The sequence below is a fragment of the Cetorhinus maximus genome, chromosome 2, assembly GCF_964194155.1.
Source record: "Cetorhinus maximus chromosome 2, sCetMax3.hap1.1, whole genome shotgun sequence".
Lineage (NCBI taxonomy): Eukaryota > Metazoa > Chordata > Chondrichthyes > Lamniformes > Cetorhinidae > Cetorhinus > Cetorhinus maximus.
In genome coordinates, this window is record NC_135880.1 from 26,956,316 (window position 1) to 26,971,928 (window position 15,613).

At 45.5% G+C, this 15,613-nt stretch overlaps 2 long non-coding RNA genes across 3 annotated transcripts in view; one reads left to right on the forward strand and one right to left on the reverse strand.

Moving 5' to 3' along the window:
• Nucleotides 1-15,613, forward strand: part of LOC144690163 (uncharacterized) — a 1,928,633-nt gene that overhangs the window by 1,877,514 nt on the left and 35,506 nt on the right. The window lies entirely within an intron of this gene.
• Nucleotides 13,653-15,613, reverse strand: part of LOC144690176 (uncharacterized) — a 47,754-nt gene continuing 45,793 nt past the window's right edge. Inside the window, exons 2-3 of the long non-coding RNA XR_013578786.1 lie at nt 14,333-14,465; nt 13,653-14,209 (exon numbers count right to left, since the gene is read on the reverse strand). This is a non-coding gene — a long non-coding RNA (uncharacterized LOC144690176). The remainder of the gene's footprint in view (nt 14,210-14,332; nt 14,466-15,613) is intronic.

Genomic DNA, 15,613 nt, shown 5'->3' on the forward strand with positions numbered 1-15,613 from the left:
TGTTGTGCTTTCACAGAGCATGTTCTGAACCCTTGTTCTGCTCTGAACATGTTCTGCTATCTTACTTTTATTTTCACTCAGAGGATCATGAGTCTTTGGAACGTTCTCCCTGAAAAGGTGGTGGAAGCAGAGTCTTTGAATATTTTTAGGGCAGAAGTGGATAGATTCTTGGGAAGCAAGGGGGTGAGAGGTTATCGGGGGTAGGCAGGATGTAAATTTCAGGTTACTATCAGATCAGCCATGATCTTATTAAATGGTAGAACAAGCTCGAGGGGCTGAGTGGCCTACTGCTCCTTGTTCGTATGTTCGTATTTGTATGTTCACCATCAGCACCTTCTTTAGCCTTTATCACTACTGCTAACACTCCCTTTGTCTTGTGTCCATGACATCTTTGTCAAATTTCCCCTCAGCTCCCACCTATCCCTATCCTTCTATTTCGCTCCACCAGCTACCCCCCTCTTAAGCAGTATAAAATCCATCACATTTCAACTTCACTTTAGCTCTGAAGAAGAGTAATACGGACTTCAAACATTAACTCTTTTTATCTCTGCACAAATGCTGCCAGGCCTGCTGAGATTTTCCAACATTTTCTGTTTTTATTTTAGTTAAGCTGCAAAATTTGACTTCCTTATTCCGACAGTAGAATAGTAGATTCACATTTTCACAGGAGCTGGGTTTGGTGTTGAAAATGCTGGTCGCTGCATGGCTCATGGTTAGCAGTCCTTTGGAATTCAAATTAAAATCGTGCAATCTAAGAGCAGCTTTAATTCTAGTTACGTGATGCAGTTTTTTTTAACTGAAAAAACATATTAAATACTTTCAGCTAGTTATGATGAGTCCTGCACATTGCCTTTACACTCCTGTACCTGGAGTCTTCACATTATCATTTAGCTGGACCCTCTAAAATATGTGAATCCTTTTGTTCTGTTACTGAGGCTGCTTGTGCTTTGAGGGCTTCACCAGAGGACTAATCAGAGACCTGAGAAGCTGAATTTTTTTTTTCCCTGTTGAGCAGAGAAGGTTAAGAGTCAATTTAGTCAAGGTGTTCAAAGTCATTTTTTTTTTCCTTTATTCTTTCGTAGGATGTGAGTGTCACTGGCAAGGCCAGCATTTGTTGCTCTTGAACTGAGTGGCTTGCTAGGCCATTTCAGAGGACAGTATTGCTGTGGGGTCTGGAGTCACATATAGGCCAGACCAGATGAGGATGGTAGATTTCCTTCTCTAAAGGACATTTGTGAACCAGATGGGTTTTTAACAACGATCAATGATAGCTTCATAGTCACCATTACTGCTTTATTTATATTCTGGATTTATTAATTCAATTCAAACTCAACCAGCTGTGGTGAGATTTGAACCCTTGTTCCCAGAGTACTAGACAGGGCCTCTGGATTACTAGGCTAGTGATGTTACCACTATACCACCATCTCCCCTTCCCCCTAAATCATGAGGAGTTTTGATGGAGTAAATAGGGAGAAACCGTTTCCAGTGGCAGAAAGCTTGGTGACCAACAAGCTCAGATTGAAGGCAATTGGCAAACGAATCGTAAGGTAGGTGAGGAAAAATTGTTTTTCACAGCGAGTTGTGATTAAGAATGCACTGCCTGACAAGGTGGTGAAAGAAAATTAATGTCTCCCCTACTGCTGTACCTATTGCAATAGCAGCCACTCCCCTCCTACTGAAGGTGCTGCTAGTGCACCGAGGATGCTCCTCTTGCTGTCCCCTTGGCAGTAGCCCATGTTGCACAGGTGGCTTTCGAAAGGGATAAATATCTGAAGGAGTAAAATTTTCTAGGCTATAAGGAAAGGGCAAAGGAGTGGGACTAATTGGATAGCCCTTTCAAAGAGCTGGCACAGGCTCAATGGGCTCAATGGCCTCCTTCTGTGCTGTGTCATTCTTTGATCCTGTAACCAGCTTTGTGCGGTTACATTGTAAAACGGTATTTTCCATTTCTCAGCTGTTGTGATTAGATTTCCGTTATTATACACTGGTAAAATGTCTTGTTACTTGATTGAGGGCAGTTACCATGTCTGACTGGAGCCAGATTAACCATTTAGACTGTGGTGATCAGTAATTTGGGAAAGGTCACATGGGCAATGCTCCAGGCAAATTGGAAAACCGATACATTACTGTTTGTTGAAGAAATAATTTAAGTTAGGAATGAATTTGGCACATTTCTCCCCATGGTAAGAAAAAATTCTGAGTCTAAGCTCCTTGCAAGTTGGTTGTGCTTATTTTGACAGGACAAACTGAGCCAACGCTATCAACAATGAACTAGTCTTAAACAAGATGATGAATGAATGTTGACAGAAGGTTAGAGTATTCAAGTGCCTGCACACATGCTATTGTACTACAGAGTCCCATTCAGGTCTCATATCAACAAAATCCAATTGGAGCTGTCTCTGTAACACAACATCAGTGTATTTTGCTGCATGATCCAGCGTTTATAGGTTCAGATCTCACAACAGTCTGAGGTAGCCAACAATGTGTCTTTCAAGATTTTTTTAATATGAGATCATATTAGTCTCAGACTTGCTGGCTTATTTTGAGGTGTTTAGAAAGGAAATCTGTACGATTTGTTGGAAATCTTTGCAGCTGGGTAGATGCAGCGAGCAAATTCTGGACATTCTACGGTGTCAGTCTTGATCCTGTGCCTAATCTGTCGTGTCCATCGCTCTGTCAGTCTTTTAAAAGACATTTCTGATGGACTGATCAATAGAAAATTCCAGTCAAGCAGGCTGCAGTATTTTTCTTCACATCCCTTCATTTCCATATTGGTTGCTAGTGCACAATGGAAATGTCACAGAGCAGACATTGTCATAGTCTAGGCAAGTACCTGTATTAACTTCAGCTCGAGAAACGTGGAGCTAGAAATCCTGGTGCATCCATTTTTAGGCATACGGAAAGTGTGAGGCATAAGTATATTCCAAGCAGATGAATGGCTCTTCCACTATCTTTAAATTATCAGACCGCTTCTAGTGAGCATAAATTTCCTCCTGTTCAATACTGAGAAGACGAAGGCCATTGGGCTGAATTTTCATTTTGGGATTGGGACCCCCAACATAGAGTTTTGTTTTTATTTATTCATCCATGGGATGTGGGCATCGTTGGCTAGACAAGCCTTTATTGCCTATCCCTAATTACCCTTGAGAAGGTGGTGGTGAGCCATCTTCTTGAACCGCTGCAGTCCGTGTGGTGTAGGTACACCCACAGTGCTGTTAGGGAGGGAGTTCCAGGATTTTGACCCAGCGACAGTGAAGGAACAGCGATATATTTCCAAGTCAGGATGGTGAGTGGGGTGGAGGGGAACTTCCCTTGTGTCTGCTGCCCTTGTCCTTCCACCTGGACAGGTGAATTTCTATGTCCTCACACCACTTCATGTCGGTGCCTGATGCAATATTCAACAAGCAGGTCAATTAGTGGTCAGGGTGCCGCTCGCTGTCCAATTAAGGACAGCAGGTGGGCTCCCAAGGTTGGAGGCCCTCAAGCACTGAAAGAGTGGCAGCCCCAACATTGGAGCTGAGCACTGCCACTACAGATAGGAAAGATGGAGGCACCCCCTGAAGAGATTTTGAAAAACTTTTACATTCAAAAAATGCCAGGCTGTCATCAGGGGGAGGCAACTCCTCCACAGTGTCCGCAGCTTGTGGCCCTTTGGCCAGAGTACATACGCCAGGGGAGGTTCCTCGGGCAGGTTGAAGCAATGCCAATATCCCCCGCCTGCCTCTGGTGACTGGAAATTGTGGGCCTTCATTCCCGCTTCCTCAGGGGAATGAAAATTCTGCCCATTGTTTTAGATCCCCACCACAAACTCTGTTCCCGAGCCACTGACTCCATGGGCAAGATTTTTAGTTCACCGGGCACCCGTGGTGAGCGGGCCCGGAAGCAGCCGAGGAACAGACCCGCCCCCCACCCCCCCCCCCCACCCCCGACTGCGATTGGCCCCCCCAATCGCGATTTCTCGCTAGCTGGCCAGTTAACAGCCATCCAGCGTGAAGCGCGCGCCGAGAAGCTCAACACTGCAGGGATGGCGGGGTGGGAGGAGGGCGAGCACTGAAGTCAGTGCTGGTGCGGGGGAGCACAGAATGAAAGCTCCCTGAAGGCAGAGAACTGCCTCAGGGAGCTGAAGAATTTAAATGAAATGAAAAAACATTTTAAGTTCCGGAAAAAATGCCCACACTTCAGAATCAATCACCTGGGCATATACAAGGTGAAAATTCTGTCCATATATTTTTACTTTTAAAAAATTTAATAATGGAAACCTCATCCTGCCCGTGGATGAGGTTTCCTGAAAAGTGCAAAGGCCGCCCAGCCGATTCGCCCACCCGCCAACCGTAAAGTTGGACAAGCAACGAAAAATCTCGGTTAATTACAACTTTAATGGCCTTAATATACTTCCTAATTGTCGACGGGCATGCTTCTGACTCTTGCACTTGCCCGCTGACTGAAATATCGCGCGAGTGCATGATGACGTCGGGACGCTTGCCCAACATCGTCCTGTGCTATTTCACGCTCGAGCCAGCTGGGCGTGCACCCGCACGCCGATCGAAAAATCCTGCCCCCTCTCTCTCTGGCAAATGTCTAAGGATGAACCAGACTGTTTCACAATCTCGGTGCCGTATTTGACCCTGAAATGCACTTCTGACCGCTCTGTTACTAAGACCGCCTTTTTCAATCTCCGGAATATCACAACTCTGACTCAGCTCATCTGCTGCGGAAACCCTCATTCGTGCCTCTTTTACCTCCAGACTTGACTATTCCAATGTGCTGCTGGCTGCCGCCCCAAACCACCTCATTCTGTTCTATCCTCTAACATCTAAAATTAACGTGAGTCAAACATGAATTAACAGGCAAATAGTGGACGAATAAATACTGTAAATTGCACCTCAAATGGCAGAGATAACTAAGACAGTTCTTACAAATTGACTCAGCAGTCCACCCAGACGTCACTGATCACTGTGAGTGACCAAGTCCTTCAAACTCTGTCTTCCTCAAGAGGAATTTCAGCTCCTCTCCTTCTAGGAGCCACTCTGATCCCTGGTCAACAGCAGTTGTACTCCACCCGAGTGAATTCTCTCCAATCAGCTTCTAGATCCAGCTTTCTTGGTCTTCTTTTCCATCCATGCTGACCTTCTTCTGAGACTGCGACCCATGGCCAGGCTACATTCCAGTGTCTAAATACAGCCACGGTCCCACTCCCCAGCTGTGTTGCTGCCAACAGCTGCTGTTCATCTGAATCTCCTCTTGTGGGCTAGCTTTCACACCACACACCAGGTCACGTGGCCGTGTCTTTGCACTGCACACCAGGTCGCGTTTTTCTGCAGCACACTGTGCAGGCGCACTCCTGATCCATGTCCCTTCACATCCTTCATCCAGGGCTCTGCCTCGTCTTCAGTTCAGCCTCCATTCCACTGCAGTGTCAGCAACAAAACACACAAATTCAATTGAAAAAAAATAGATTCTCTCATAAGCAATAGTACTAGTCGCTGCTCAATGCAGCTTCAAGATGCTGCGCCCACCATACATGTGAGCACATGAACTAATGATTTAAGTCGAAAGACTCAAGGAAGGGAAAATTACTTTGCATGTCTTCCAGCCTCGCTACCTCGAGCATGTGTGCCCTTCCTCAGCCTGTTATGTAGATAATGGTGCTTACCACTGGAATGAGAGTTTGCAACCATTGCTGCACTTTTCCCAGTTCTACCAACTCCCCTTCTGTTGTGCCCAGTGAGGGTTCGTGTGTGGCCTGTGAAGATTGGTGAGGCAGCTTGGCATAGTGCGCATGCTGTGAGGAGGAAGCAGAAAATGTGTGAAAAATGGAGAAGTCATTTAATGAAAGAAAGTGTATGCACTGTGAAGTATCAAAGAGCTTAACGGGAATGTGAGAAATAATCTATCTGAACAATATAAAAGCCCGATTGGGATTGAAGAGAGTTACTAGGCTGTATTCAGAGTGAGAAAGATGTAAAGAGGAGTCTTACCTTAGCAGTCCTGTTAAGGTTATTAAATGCTTTGTGATACTGCAAACAAGTCTGAGGCAAAATGCTGCTGGCACTGGTCTGTGGTGTCAGTTTTTGACATTTATGCTGATATGTTCGTCATGGCACACACCTGCTAGCTTAGGGAATCGGGACAGCTTTCCTTGCCCTGACTACCTCAGTAAGCATTTACAAAGGAGTATCTGAAAGTGTGGGCGTGGTGGCCATTAACATTGTTTATGCTGCTCTGGAAGGACAGTTCCTACTCTCCACCATCGAAAACACAACCTGCCCTTGGAATGGTGCAAGCTGTTTTTAAGAAGCGGCAAGCCAATGGATTTCCAGTCGTCCCAAATAATGTGCTGCCTATAAACAGCACAATTAATGCATTCAATTCTGATCATCGGGACAAAAGGAAACATCCTGACACTGGAAATGGTGCGGAGAAGGAACACAATCTAGATCCTTAGTGTAAGACAGCAGAGTTATGGAGAAATATCACCACAGTGCAATGTTTTTTTTTATCCATTCATGGGATGTGATATAATTGAAAGATTTGAGGAGCTGGACGCCTATACCTTTTCCTATGGCCCTGACATTAGTTTAAGAAAATTGAGGACAGGAGCACAACAAATTGGTCCTCCGTTCTCATCTACATATTCATACCAAGGCAGTTTGTCCAAATGAACAATTTTGGGCTAACTGCCTTGCTGTAAGTCTCAGGAGGCATGCTCTGATCATGGCAGGCAGGAGTGTTGTATAGTCAAGAGATACCCTCTGCTAAGCCTTTATGAATCACTGGTTATGCCTCAGCTAGAGTACTGTGTTCTATTTTGGGCAGCATGCTCTCAGAAGGAAGCCTAGGCCGTGGAGAGGTTGCAAAGGAGATTCACTCGAATGCCACTGGGATGAGACAATTCAGTTATGTAGAGAGACTGTAGAAACTGGGGTTGTTGCCCTTAGAGTAGAGAAGGAAAGGTGAGATTCAGTGGAAATGTCCTAAATCACAAATGGTTTCACTGGAGTAAGTAAGGAAAAACAGTTTCCAGTGGTAGGGGACACAGAGATTTAAGCTAATTGGCAGAAGAACTGGGGAGGTGAGGGGTGGAAATGAGTTTTTTTTTGCGCAGTGATTTATTATGATCTGTAAAGGCAGTGATCCAAAATGGAATTGGATATATATCTGAAAAGAAAAAAAATATTGCAGGGCTATGGAGAAAGGGTGGGTGTCTAGTTTGTCTAGACTAGTTTGATAGCTCTTATAAAGAGGTTGAATGGGCTGCTTCAGTGCTGTATGATTCGAGGTCCCAAGTCAATTTTGGATTGAATGTTTTTCAGGTATCCTTGGGGCACAGAACATTAAACCCCAAAATTTGGCTTAATTGCTCACGCTTTACTGGTTTAAAATGGTCACAAAGTCCTTTTTCTATCTCTGCGTTCCTCTTTCACTGGCTAAGCAGTCACTTGTTTTGATTTTTTTCCCACATGTTGATGGTTCAAAGCTATTCTGTGCTCAAAGGTATTGGAATCTTTTTGTTTTGTCATGCCATTGTGGAATGAATTGTTTGGGGAAGAAAATCATGTTGGATAATAGATTACACCACTGTTTTCGATTCACTCCTGGTTTATCTTGCGCTTAAGTATATAAATTTATCTTATTTGTACTTTACGCTTATTTATCCTGTGCATTTGTCTTGTTCTGAAAAGATTGTTTCCATGTTACCATACAGCGATTGGTTTCATTATCATGAACCTTGGCCTCTTTTCTTGGTCATCCTGCTCCTGATTCTTTTCTGTGGTCAATTCTGATCAGCTATCCTCAATTTTGACTGCATCGACTATTTCTTTATGTTTGGTACGTTAGGCTTGTATGTTTGTCCCATCACTCGCATTGTTGTGTCTGTATAACTGTGAGATACATTCTATACAGGGATTTGTTGCAAAAAATATCCTCCTGTCATTGCCATCTTCAATATCTTTGCAAAATTTGTTGTTTGTGTGGTTTTCAAGTCTGCAAAGCATTGATTTCCTTTTGCCTTGCTTATTTTTTATGAGTTGAATTTGTTCCGTTGATAGATTTTGCTCTATGTTTGTCTTGTGCTTTTGGGAAAAAAAATAGTCAGTTACGGGTTGCCATGGTGGCTGTCAAGGAGCTTGTACAGTGGGAGCCCAAAGTAGGATCAGCTGGAATCGGTACTTATTGAAGATTGGGAAAGGAAGATATCCTAAGCTCACATTAATAGAATGTTTTTAACTGCAAAAATTGTTCAGCATTTTATGCCAATTTATTGCACTCTGTCTCTGACAGGGTGTAAAATGAATAAATTGACTGACAGGGATCTGAACTCCTTATGCACAGATACCTCTGTGCTGTATCGATATACATTGTGATGTCAGGGTCGTTAAGGAATGTTCTAGACTTGTGATCTTATGTCCAAATGTGATATTTGTAGCGGCAGTCCAGCTACTGGTTTTTTTTTATTCATTCATGGGATGTGGACATCACTGGCTAGGCCAGCATTTATTGCCTATCCCTAATTGCCTGTGAGAAGGTGGTGGTGAGCTGCCTTCTTGAGCCGCTGCAGTCCATGTGATATAGGTACACCCATAGTGCTGTTAGGGAGGGAATTTGAGGATTTGAACCCAGCTGCCCTTGTCCTTCTAGATGGTAGTGGTCGTGGGTTTGGAAGGTGCTGCCTAAGGAGCCTTGATGAGTTTCTGCAGCGCATCTTGTACTATTGCAGAAAATAAAAGCTCGTGGTATAGGGGGTAATGTATTGGCATGGATAGAAGATTGGCTGGCTAACAGGAAGCAGAGAGTAGGCATAAATGGGTCTTTTTCAGTTTGGCATGTGGTGTGCCACAGGGACCTCAACTGTTTATGATTTATATAAATGACTTAGATGAAGGGATTGAAGGGATGGTTGGCAAATTTGCTGATGACACAAAGATAGGTAGGAAAGTAAGTTGTGAAGAGGACATAAGGAGGCTACAAAAAGATATAGGTAGGTTAAGTGAGGTGACAAATATCTAGCAAATGGAGTATAATGTGGGAAAATGTGAAATTGCCCATTTTGGCAGGAAGAATAAAAGAGAAGAATATTATCTAAATAGTTAGAGATTGCAGAGCTCTGAGGTGCAGAGAGATCTGGGTGTCCTGGTGCATGACTCACAAAAGACTGGTATGGAAGTACAGCAAGTAATTAGGAAAGCTAATAGAATGTTAGCATTTATTGCGAGGGGAATTCAATACAAAAATAGGGAGGTTATGTCTCAGTTGTACAGGGCACTAGTGAGACCACATCTGGAGTACTGTGTACAGTATAGATCACCTTATTTAAAGAAGGATGTAAAAGCATTGGAAGCAGCTGAGAGAAGGTTTACCAGACTAATACCTGGAATGGGTGGGTTGTCTAATGAGGAAATGTTGGTCAGGCTAGGATTGTGTCTGCTGGAGTTTAGAAAGGTAAGATGCAACTTGGTTGAAACATATAAGATCCTGAGAAGTCTTGACAGGGTAGATGTGGAGAAGATGTTCCCTCTTGTGGAAATATCTAGAACTAGGGGTCACTGTTTAAAAATGAGGGATTGCCAATTTAAAACAGAGAGGAGGTGAAATTTTTTCACCCAGAGGGTTGTGAGTCTTTGGAACTCTCTTCCTGAAAAGGTGGTGGAAGCAGAGTCTTTGAATATTTTCAAGGCAGAGGTGGATAGATTATTGGTAAGCAAGGGGGTGATAGGTTATCGGGGGTAGGTGGGATGCAGATGTTAGGTTACTATCAGATTAGCCATGATCTTATTAAATGGCAGAACAGGCTCGAGGGGCTGAATGGCCTACTCCTGCTCCTTGTTCATATATTGAGGATAGTGTAAACTGTTGCCACTGTGTGTTGGTGGCGGAGTGAGTGAGTGTTTGTGAATGGGGTGCCAATCAAGCGGGCTGCGTTGTCCTGGATGGTGTCGAGATTCTTGAATGTTGTTGGAGCTGCACTCGTCCAGGCAAGTGGGGAGTATTCCATCACACTCCTGACTTGTGCCTTGTAGATGGTGGACAGGCTTAGGGGAGTCAGGAGGTGAGTTACTCACTGCAGGGTTCCTAACCTCTGACCCAGTTGTTCAAGGCTTTTCCCATGCAACCTAGATATTGTTTAGATAATTTCTGCCTTCAAAGGTTTTGCAGAATACACACTTGTTGAGAATGCTGAAATAATTGCACTGTTCGGTTGTCTTGATCCTATGGGCAAAATTTTCTGGTCCCACCAGTGGCGGGTTTCGTGGCAGGAGGGAGCAGAAAATTCGGAGTGAGGCCAAAAGTCGGTGGTGGAGGGAGTGAATGTTTGTAGATGGGGTGCCAATCAAGCAGGCTGCTTTGTCCTGGGTGGTGTCAAGCTTCTTGAGTGTTGTGGGAGCTGCACTCATCCAGGCAAGTGGGGAGTATTCCATCACACTCCTGACTTGTGCCTTGTAGATGGTGGACAGGTTTGGGGAGTCAGCAAGCAATTTACTCACCACAGGATTCCGAGCCTCTGACCTGCTCTTGTAGCCACAGTATTTATATGGCTAGTCCAGTTCAGTTCCTGGTTAATGCTAACCCTCAGGATGTTGATGGTGGGGGATTCAGTGATGGTAATGCCATTGAATGTCAATGGGCAATGGTTAGACTCTCTCTTGTTGGAGATGGTCATTGCCTGGCTCAGATTTACAAGAATGCTGGAAAATTGCAGCTATGAGGAAAGATTGGATAGAGTAGGGTTGTTTTCCTTAGAACAGAGGAGGCAGAGGGGTGACCTAATTGAGGTGCACAAAATTATGAGGGGCCTAGATAGGGTAGACAGGAAAGAAATGTTTCCACTAGTTGAAGGGTCATTTACCTGGAGGCATAAATTTAAGGTGATTGATAGAAGGATTAGAGGGGTCATGAGGAAAAACCTTTTCACCCAGGAAGGTAAAGAGCATCTGGAATTCACTACCTAAATTGGTGGTTCAGGCTGAAATGCTCAACTCATTTAAAAGGTACCTGGATCTGCACGTGAAGTACTGTACCCGGCAAGGCTACAGACCAGGTGCTGGAAAATGGGATTAAAAATGAATGTCTAGTTGCTTTTTTCTTCTTTTTTTGGCCAGCACAGACACGATGGGCTGAATGGCCTCTTTCTGCACTGTAACGTTTCTATGGTTCTGTGGAATGTTACTTGCCACTTTTCAGCCCAAGCCTGGATATTGTCCAGGTCTTGCTACATTTTCGCACGGACTGCTTCAGTATCTGAGGAGTCACGAATGGTGCTGAAACATTGTGTGATCATCAGCGAACATCACCTGAAGCAAGAAGGAAAGTCATTGATGAAATAGTTGAAGATGGTTGGGCCTAGGACCAATGGAGTATGAGCTGATAGAACTCAAGAAGAGTTTATTGAGAAGGTGCAGTTGGAGTCACTGACATTTGGGGTGCTTTAACATGAGACTGCAGGAGTCATTGGGTTCACAATGAACTTGATCAATTTGAGCATTAACAGAGAGGAATGTAAGAATAGAAGATGAAAGGAACACAGCTGCTGGATATCTGCAGAATGATCAATGAAAGCCTCTGAAGTGCTTTCTGCAATCGGCATGGCTAACGGGCCAAAGGGCATCCAGTCATCGCAAAAGGGCAGGTTAGACATAATCAGTTTACCAGATCTGACACAGTAGGAGTGCATGAGGTAAGATTGAACATATCATGGATGCTTTCAAGCCTCTTCCAACCTCTCTAGGATTAAGATGTCAGGTAGCTGGGGTGGCATCTTGGTCACCTAGATCTGTGAGGCTGAGCCTCCAGTTGGAACGCTGCATCAGGGAAAGGCGGGTTAACCAGACGCAGCTCTCAGGCATGACCGTGGCTTCCTGGTCGCAACCTACTATAGTTGCCCATTACTCTCTAATCTTTTGGATCTATCTGTCCACCGAGAGAAGGAGGATTGAATAATGGAGCCTGTGCTCAATGCTGCCTTCTTGAAGGCAGTGATCCGATTGAGGAGGTGAAGAAGGGCCTGGTGCTGCCTAGCACAGCTTCGAGAAGAGGCCCAGCCTGAGGACCATGGTCCAAGGGAGCCTCAGTAAGACCCAGAGAATGAGGAGGTCAGACCAATCCCATGGAGGCGATTTGCACAACCAAAGGTCTATCGAAGATGCCCTTCCTATCTGGAGATGAGCAAGAGACAATGCTGTGCACGTCTACGCTTGTCAAGAGATGTGGTCACTCATATCTGCCACATCCTACTGCAGGAGCTAATGCTGCGTGGACTGGGAGGACATCCCCTGCCAGTGCCCCTGAAGGTCACTTCCATACTCTTATTTTTTTGCCAGAAGGTCGTTTCAGGGATCCACAGGGTACCAATTTGGCATTTCTCAACCCTTAAGGATCAAAGAAGTGACAGATGCCCTCTACAGTAAGGCTCATTATGTAAAGTTCACACTGGATGAAGCAAGCCAGGCTGCTAGTTTCCTGGGTTTTGCTGAAATCTCTGTCTTCCCTAGGGTACAGAGTGCGATCGATTGCACACATGTGGCTTTGAGAGCTCATGGCAGCAGCCCCTGATGTTCATTAACAGGAAAGGGTTCCACTCCATGAACATTCTATTGGTGTTTCGTTTTTATTCATTTACGGGATGTGGGCTTCACTGGCTAGGCCAGTATTTATTACCAATCCCTAATTGTCCTTTAGAAGGTGGTGGTGAGCTGCCTTTTTGAACCGCTGCAGTCCATGTGGTGTAGGTACACCCACAGTGCTGTTAGGAAGGGAGTGCCAGAATTTTGACCCAACAACAGTGAAGGAACAGTGATATATTTCCAAGTCAGGTTGGTGAGTGGCTTGGAGGGGAACTTCCAGGCAGTGGTGTTCCCATGTATCTGCTGTCCTTTTCCTTCAAGATGATAGTGGTCATGGGTTTGGAAGCTGTGCAATTCTCAGAAGCACATCATGCTTCTTTGTGCTAGGTACCCCGAGAGTTCCCCTGACTCATACATCCTGAGGCACTCCCAGCTATTTCAGATATTCGATGGGCCGTGGCGCTTACAGGGTTGGCTGCTTGGTGATAAGGGGTACCCGCAGAAACAATGGCTTATGACACTCAGGGGATTGAGATCAGCTGAACTGTCGTGGAATCACCTGAGTGGATGGCCGCAGGGTCTCCAGCTGCTGGTTCTCCTCCCTATGGGTGCCCAAAGGCCCCTGCCTGACTCCTTGAGGAGAGGGGGCACCAGGTGGGAGGTATAGGTGTCCCGCCCCGTCCCTCCCCACCCCGCCTTGCCTAGCCACTGAAGGATCCCACCAATGCCTATAGTGATGGAGTGAAGGTCCAAGCGCAAATCCGGCAAAACGTGCTGGACCACTGTCTCTAACACAGCAGCTACCCTTCCCATGGACACCTTGGGGCACTCGTATATCGGAGTCATGACATCAGATGGAACAGGGACGGACTGCTTCATCCTTCACTCTAGTCAGTTGACTGCCTCTCACAGCTCTGCCTGATGTTCTGCCGCCTGTCTTTGCATCTCCGGCATGTTTGCAACAGCTGCATCTGGAGGCTGATCATCTGACTCGGACTCAGTGAGTGCCTGTTCTCCAGCAGTCCTCCGAGTTTTTAAAAATTCATTTACGGGATGTGGGCATCGTTGGCCGGGCCAGTATTTATTGCCCATCCCTAATTGTCCTTTAGAAGGTGGTGGTGAGCTGCCTTTTTGAACCGCTGCAGTCCATGTGATGTAGGTACACCCACAGTGCTTTTAGGAAGGGAGTTCCAGAATTTTGACTCAGCGACAGTGAAGGAACAGCGATATATTTCCAAGTTAGGATGATGAGGGGCTTGGAGGGGAACTTGCGGGTGGTGATGCTCCCATCTATCTGCTGCTCTTGTCCTTCTAGATAGTAGCAGATTTGGAAGGTGATGCTTAAGGAGCCTTGGTGAGTTTCTGTAGCACATATTGTAGATGGCACACAGAGACTGATGGTGCCTGAGACCTGGGCTGTCACTGCCTCCAATTGCTGCAGAGACCTGTCAGTTAGGTGTTCCCCAGATTGTGACCCTGAGCCTAATCTAGAACCATGACCCACTGGGGTGTGTGTCTCTGCATTGGTGGAGGGTACAGCTGAACGTTTGATGGGTCTTCTTCAAATGGATCCTCAGCATCTTCCTCCGAGGTGGCCTGAAGGCTGGGGCTTACATTGCCTGTGCAGTTCTATCTAGATCTGCTGCTGCCTGTAAAAGAGAGAAGATAGATTTAGGCTGAGTGCAACATATGTCACTCACTGTGAATGTCAGGATGTGATCAACTCATGGAGGGCTCATCCATACTGACTTGCTGGGAGAGGCTAATCTAACCTTCACCACAGGAGCGATGTCTGTCCTCCCCTTCCAACCCGGCCGCATCCTCCTCGAATTTGGAGAGCTCCTGGATGTTGGACATCCATCCTCCAGTCAGGGATCTCTCCCTCTTGTTGTGGGCAAGTTTGGCCTGCATGAAAACAAATGGATGGGATATGATGAGAAGGGATGGAGCAGACGTTGGAAAGCAGGCATGCCTACAGTGTGTGCAGAGGGATCTAGTTGCTCTCATGCATGAATAACAAAATGTTATTATGCAGTTACAAGAAGTCATTAAGAAGGCTAATGGAATGCTATCCTTTATTACAAGAGGAATTGAACATGAAAGTAAGGATGTTATGCTTCAGTTATGCAGGGCGTTGGTGAGACCACACCTCAAATACTGTGTGCAGTTTTGGTCTCCTTATTTAACGAAGGATGTAAATGCATTGGAGGCAATTCAGATGAGGTTTACTAGATTGCTACGTGGAATAAGTGAGTTGCCTTATGAGGAAAGGTTGGACAGACCGGGCTTGTTTCCACTGTAGCTTAGAAGAGTGAGGGGTGACTTGTTTGAAGTATATAAGATCTTGAACAGTCTTGACAAGGTGGACGTGGAAAGAATGTTTCCTCTTGTGGGTGAGTCTAGAACTAGGAGGCACTGTTTTAAAATTAGGAGGCGCCCTTTTAGCACAGAGATGAGGAGAATTTTTTTCTGTCGGAGGGTTGTGTGACTTTGGAAATCTCTGCCTCCGAAGGCGGTGGAGGCAGATCATTGAATGTTTTTAAGGCAGAGGTAGATAAATTCTTGTTGGGCAAGGGAATCAAAGGTTATCGGGGGTAGTTAAGAATGGGGAATTAGAAATACAAACAGATCAGCCATGATTTTATTGAATGGCGGAGCAGGCTCGAGGGGCCGAATGACTTACTTCTGCTCCTGTTTCATATGTTCGTATGTGTGCTGATAACCCCCCCACCACCAGCCACCCGCCCCAATCCCCGTTACACCCAGTAAGGGCTGAAGATGCTGTTTGTGCAGGATGATGGATGAGGTGCTGATGAATAGACTTTCAATGTTGATATCTCCCCCTTTAATATTGTGTGAGATCCCTGAACTGTGTGACGCTTTGAGTGCATAGTGCCATGATTAGAGTGTGAGTTTTCAGTGAGCCAACCTACCCTGGCAGTGCAGATGAGGTTAGTCGCCCTTTTCCTGCACTAGATGGCATATCTCTGGCGGTTGCCCACAGTGCTGATCTCCTTCACGACTGCTTCTGAGGCTGGCGAGGTGAGGTTGGT